This window comes from Sminthopsis crassicaudata, chromosome 2 (genome assembly GCF_048593235.1).
Source record: "Sminthopsis crassicaudata isolate SCR6 chromosome 2, ASM4859323v1, whole genome shotgun sequence".
Taxonomy (NCBI): domain Eukaryota; kingdom Metazoa; phylum Chordata; class Mammalia; order Dasyuromorphia; family Dasyuridae; genus Sminthopsis; species Sminthopsis crassicaudata.
In genome coordinates, this window is record NC_133618.1 from 432,378,493 (window position 1) to 432,384,975 (window position 6,483).

Genomic DNA, 6,483 nt, shown 5'->3' on the forward strand with positions numbered 1-6,483 from the left:
CCTTGTGCCAACTTTCAAGCTTATCCTGTCATTAAATATGCCTATACTGACCTCAGAAAAATAGGTAGGAGTTATCTAACACTATTGAAAGACACTTTCAGTGTTCCAAGGCACTTTGGTACTTATAAATCCAGGAGACAGCAAAGGCTGTCATGTCCCCTAACATCTCAGGAAACTGTCAGCCTGAAGGGGGGATGGGGAGCCAACCCAGATATAATTAGCAGGGACAAAAGGGTTTTGCCTGCAGTCCCCTGATTATCTGCAGCTCTCAACATGAATCAGCATATAGCATTATAGTAATATCAATATCAAAAAAAATGATCATTGGATATGGTATGGGTAGGGTATGAATCCTTCTAGCCCTTCAGTATTGTGGAAAGATATAATATCTTTAAAATTAATAGAATCAATGACAAATAAGAAGAGTGCAGTGTTATCTACTTCTTGGAGTTTCTCTCCCAGAAATACAATTTCACTTGTATATCTTGAGGTCACCCATTATCCATTCCATGCAGTAGTCCTCTTATACAATGTTCAATATGCAGCTTCACATATTTAGTATCTGTATTCATTCTTTCTGCTTCTTTGTTTGATTACATTCTAGTTCAACTGGCCTTATACAACTAGCTGGATAATTTTACAGTTTTCCTTCCTTTTAGAGAAATTCTTTCTAATAAAATTTTATTCTTAGTGATATCACTGTGCTGTGATCCAATGACATGTCCTTCTGGGAAATGTAATGCACAGAATTTTTCATGATGACTGAGACTCTTCTCCCTCACATAGATTACAACTAAGATCATGATAATTACATCTTCCTCAGTGTTAAAAAAAATGCAGCATACACATCTCACCAGAAGCTGAGATTAATTTATAAGCACATAGGAACATTTATTAATTAATATATAGGGAAAATTCTAAGAAGATGGTGGAGTAGGTCAGTGAATTTCAAGTTCTCCAGTCTTCCCACACAAACAGAACTAACTTATACTTCAGAACAAACAGAAGCATGAAAAATTAAGAAGAATTGGGGCAGAACAGGGGTCCTGCTGGCACAACACAAAAAGATCTGAAGATCATTAGTTTGAAGTGCAAAAATATCCAAACTAGCTCCACAGAAACACAAAGTTGTATAGGACATATCAATAGTTACAATAAAAGACCATAAGTCCTGGAATCACATATATCAGCATTAAAAAAATTTGGCCTTCAGTCAAAATATCATATTCAGAAAAATTATCCATAATATTGAATAAAAATGGAGGTTCATGCAGGTTTTCAGAAATTTCTTTCAATTAAATCTGAATTCAAAAGAAAATTTAAATGTAAGAGCCATGTAAGAGCTAAAATTAATTTAGAGGGGATGTGGGAAAACTGAAACACTAATGCATTGTTGGTGGAGTTATGAATTTATCCAACCATTCTGGAGAATAATTTGGAACTATGCCCAAAGGGCAAAATATGCATTACCTTTTATTCAGCAATGTCTCTACTGGGTCTGTATCCCAAAGAAACAATAAAAAAATAGAAAAGGACTAAGGCTGTTTGTAGCAGTCTTCTTTGTAGTGGCAAGCAACTGAAAATTGAGTTTTCTCATTAAGTTGGAGAATGGCTGATTAAGTTATGTTTGTGAACGTAATGAAATAATATTGTTCTATAAGAAACAATCAGCAGGATGACTTCAGAAAGAAAGACTATTGTGAACTGATGCTAAGTGACATGAATAGAACCAAAAGAACATGTTATATAGCAATAACAAGATGATGTGAAGATCAACTATGATGGACTTGGCTCTTTTCAACAATGAGGTGATTTAGGCTAATTCCCAATAGACTTATGATGGAGAAAGCCATCCACATGCAGCAAGAAGACTATGGGGACTGAATGTGGATCACAACATAGTTTTTTTCATCTTTGTTGTTGTTGGTTTGTGTATTTTTTCTATCTCATTTTTCCCTTATTGATCTGATTTTCCTTGTGCTGCATAAGAAAATATGTTGAGAAGAATTGCATGTGCTTAATCTATATTGGATTACTTGATGTCTGGAGGAAAGGGGAGGGAAGGAGAAAAATTTGAAATACAAGGTTTTTCAAGGATGAATGTTAAAAACTATCTTTAACTATATTTTGAAAAATAAAAAGCTATTTTTTTTAAAAGAAGAGACATTAACACTGCAACAAGGATCAGGAGAATAATGTACTAGAAAAAAGTACAACTAGTAATCATTGATATAAGTCAGAATCAAACTTAAAGATTTAATCAAGAAAGAAATCTACATTATGCATCACCACATTATTATTGCTTAAGATGAATTTTAACAAATAGGTAAATGAGTGTGGATATATATGTTTCTGTTTATATGTACATATGTATGCATATAGGGAGAAAAAAGAATGAAGTAGAAAAAGTGTGCAGCAGACAACAAAAGAATAACCTACAAGGAAGCAAAGATGGGCACTCATGAATATAATTTCTTCTACTACTATATATCCTTTTCTAAAGTGGAAATTTATTGTTATATATTTTTAATCTTCCCTGGTGTTCTGCTGGGCACATGACAATGTTTTGTTCTGTTTTGTTTTATTTTGTTCTTATTTTTCTTTTCTGTTTTTTTCTATTTTCTGTTTTCATTCAATGAAAAAATGGGTTAAATAGACAGCATTATATACATATATATATATGTATATATATATATATATATGTATATATATATGTATATATATATATACATATATATATATATATATATATATATATATATATATATATATGTTAAACATGTAGAGTAAAGCACCCTCTAAAATCTATAAAGAAATAAGCAGGAAATAAGGGAGAATGGAAAGCAAAGAGTGGGGAGAAAATAATTTTAGAAAAGCAAAGACAATTATTTATAACATAGTTACAGATAAGTTTTACAAGTAATAATAATAATTAATAGCTTAACAAATTTACAAAACATTTTACATGTTAATTCATCTGATAGTGCATATCAAATAAATAGAATCATAAAATATATCACTAGTTAATCAGCAAGTATATATTAATTAACAAAACATGTTCCAGGCACTATGCTAAATACTGGGAACATAAATACAAAGAATAAAACCATCCTTATTCTTTTTTTCTTTCATAGGATTCTATTTTTTTCAAATACACATGAAGATAGTTTTCAACATTCACCTTTGCAAAACTTTGTGTTCCCAAATTTTTCTCCCTTTCCCTCTCCCTAAGACAGTGAATATTCCAATATAGATTAAACATATATGTATATATGTGTATACATATATGCACATATATATATACATATGTGTGTATATACATATAAATATATATATGTATATATACACTGTATCAGAAAAATCATATCAAAAGGGAAAAAAAAACATGAGAAAGAAAGATAACAAAAAAAAAAAATGAAAATACTATTCTTTGATCCACATTCCATCTCCATAACTCTCTTTCAGATGCAGATGGGACTTTCCATCACAAGTCTATTGTAATTGCTTTGAATCACCTCATTATTGAAAAGATCCAAGTCCATCACAGATGATCATCACATAATCTTGTTACTGTATACAGTATTCTCTTGGTTCTGATTACTTCACCTAGCATCAGATCCCGTAAGTCTTTCCAGGCTTTTCTGAAATCAATCTGCTTATCATTTCTTATATGATAATATTCCATTACATTCATATAACATAATTTATTCAGCAACTGATGGGCAATCACTCAGTTTCCAGTTCCTTACCATTACAAAAATGGTTGCTACAAACATTTTCCCTCTTTTATAATTTCTTTGTGATACAGACCCATTAGAGACATCCCAAAAAGTAATGTAAAATGGCTCCCTGTCCAGAGAGAATTTATAGAAGTCAAAAAACAATTTAAAAATTTAAAGAGAGACCTTGAAGAAAAACTAAAAATAAACAAATAAAACCATCCAAAGAAAACAAGAAGATATGAAAAAAGCTAACCAATTAGAAATTTAAAAAATATTATAAAGAATGAAAAAAATAAAACAGAATGTGAAACATAAGAAAAATGACAGATTTGGAGAACAGATCAAGAAGAGAAAATATAAGAATAATTTGACTGCTTCAAAGTTGTGACCAAAATAAGAATTTGACACAATAATGCAAGAAATAATCCTGGAATGTTAGAAGATGAGGGGAAAGTGAAGATAGGAAAAAATCCACCATTTCACCATTTTTCAATGGTTATCACCATTTCAATGAGATCCTTTGGAATATTATTGCCAGTTTTTGAAACCTCCAGATCAAAAAGAAAATTTTACAGGAAACAAGGCAAAAACAATTCAAATATGTTGAAGCTAAATTAGAATTTTTACAAGATTTAGCAAGCAGCCACAATAAAAGAATGTAGATTTTGAAATCATGGCTATTGGCAATTTAAAAAAAAAAAAAACTAGGCCATTGGCCAAAATATAAATCCAGAAAAATTATCTATATTATTGAATGAGAAAAAATTGGTTATTCAATGAACTTGTAGATATTCAAGACTTTCTATCAATAAAACTGAAACTTAATAGAAAATTTGATAGATGAGCCAATATCAAAAATCAATTTCAAGGAACTCAACATGGATAAATTATTCATTTTTTCACATGGGAAATATATACTATATGTTTAAGATTGACATGAACAATAAGGTAACTCAAAAGAATGATTTGGGCAGATTTAAGATAAAAATAGTAATCATATTATGCAAATGAGAGTCAGAGAAAGAATAGACATAGAGGCATTAGAGGAGGAAGGAGGGCTCATAGTTCTGAAAACTTATTCATATCGGAATAGGTTAAATAGGCAACCCTACATATATACCAAGAAAGATATAGCACTCTCCAAAATCTATATAGAATTAGGGGGAAGGGATGGATAGATGGGGGAAGCAAAGGATGAGGGAAGACCATAAGGAAAAGGTCTATGGATGAGGGAAGGTTGGTAAGGTAAGGTTGGCAAGGTAAGTTAAGGAGCAGAATTAGTAAAGAGTTGGCAAGAATAGGAAAAACATATTTGTTCATGCATGTGAAGGGGGGAAGAAGGTATATGTATATGTATATATCTACATATGTATACATACATACATCCTTCTTAACTGCCACCTGATTGATTAATGGGCAAAAAAAGAATAAAGTAAAAACCATATGCAGCACAGAACCAAAGAATAATTTCCAAGTAAAGAAAAGATGGAGACTCTTGACCATCATTTCTAATATGTGTATATACATATATATATATATATATATGTGTGTGTGTATATATATATATATATGATGTGTGTGTGTGTGTGTGTGTGTGTGTGTGTGTGTGTGTGTGTGTGTAATTTCTTGAACTGGTAATTTATTGTTATATATTTTGAATCTCCCTGATGTTCTGCTGATCACATAAAAATGTTCTCTTTTGTTTTATTTTATTTTGTTTTGTGTTCCTTTTCTGTTTTTCTTTTTGCTTATTTTTTAATAAAATAAATTGAGGAGGGACTTTCTCTGTCATGCTATAGAAACCTCTTCATCATTGACCCTTACTCTATACTTGGATTCTGTGGCATCTCCCTCCAATTAGCTATTTTTCCCCAGATCTTCCATCTGATGAAGGGACCCAGGCCAGCCAAATTTTTATTCTTCCATATGCTGCAATCCTGATTTCTTAATACTTTCTCTACAATGCGCCTCATAGATATCCTAATCCTTTCTATCTTCCCCTCACTTTTTTGGCTTTCCTTTATGTTCTACTTGACTCACTTCCTATTAGATTTTAAGTTTCTTGGCTCCAAGAATTGTCTTTTGTTCTTCCTGTTATTATATGGAGCTTAGCAGAGTGCGTGGCATATAGTAAAAACTTAATAAATATTTATTGACTTGATTACATTCCATAGTGATTTATTTATAGAGCAATAAGATAATTATAGTATGATATATTCACATTCTAGGAAAAATTGATATGATTTATTATTAAATAAAAGCATAATGACTTTATCTGATTGAGATGAGGATTAAGATTCATCAGATCAGCCTCATGGGGCAATGAAAGAAGTCAAAAATACATATATTTTAATTTTCAAAAATTTAATAAGGTACTGTCATGGAGTCTATACAGACAGAGGGATTATTTTGGAAAATTGAAATGCTTTACTTCAAAAATCTTCCTTGCTATTGTTTTAGCACAAATATAAGCTGCTCCTCTGAAATAATTTGATTTGAAATTATATCAAAAGAGAGCAACATTTATTTTGAAAGTTATTAGTTGAGGGAAAGATGGTCATATGAAGGCAAATCTTTCTATGTATACCTCTGATGTCATTCTTTCCATCTTCCCCAGCAAACTGTCTCCAATATCATATCAATTTTCTTTTATTTCTCAATCTCTCCATCTTTAATCAATTATTTAATGGATATATCACTTGCAAGTCTTTATATCTTTAAAAATTATTCCCTAGATCTTGTCATTCCCATTAGGTTATAT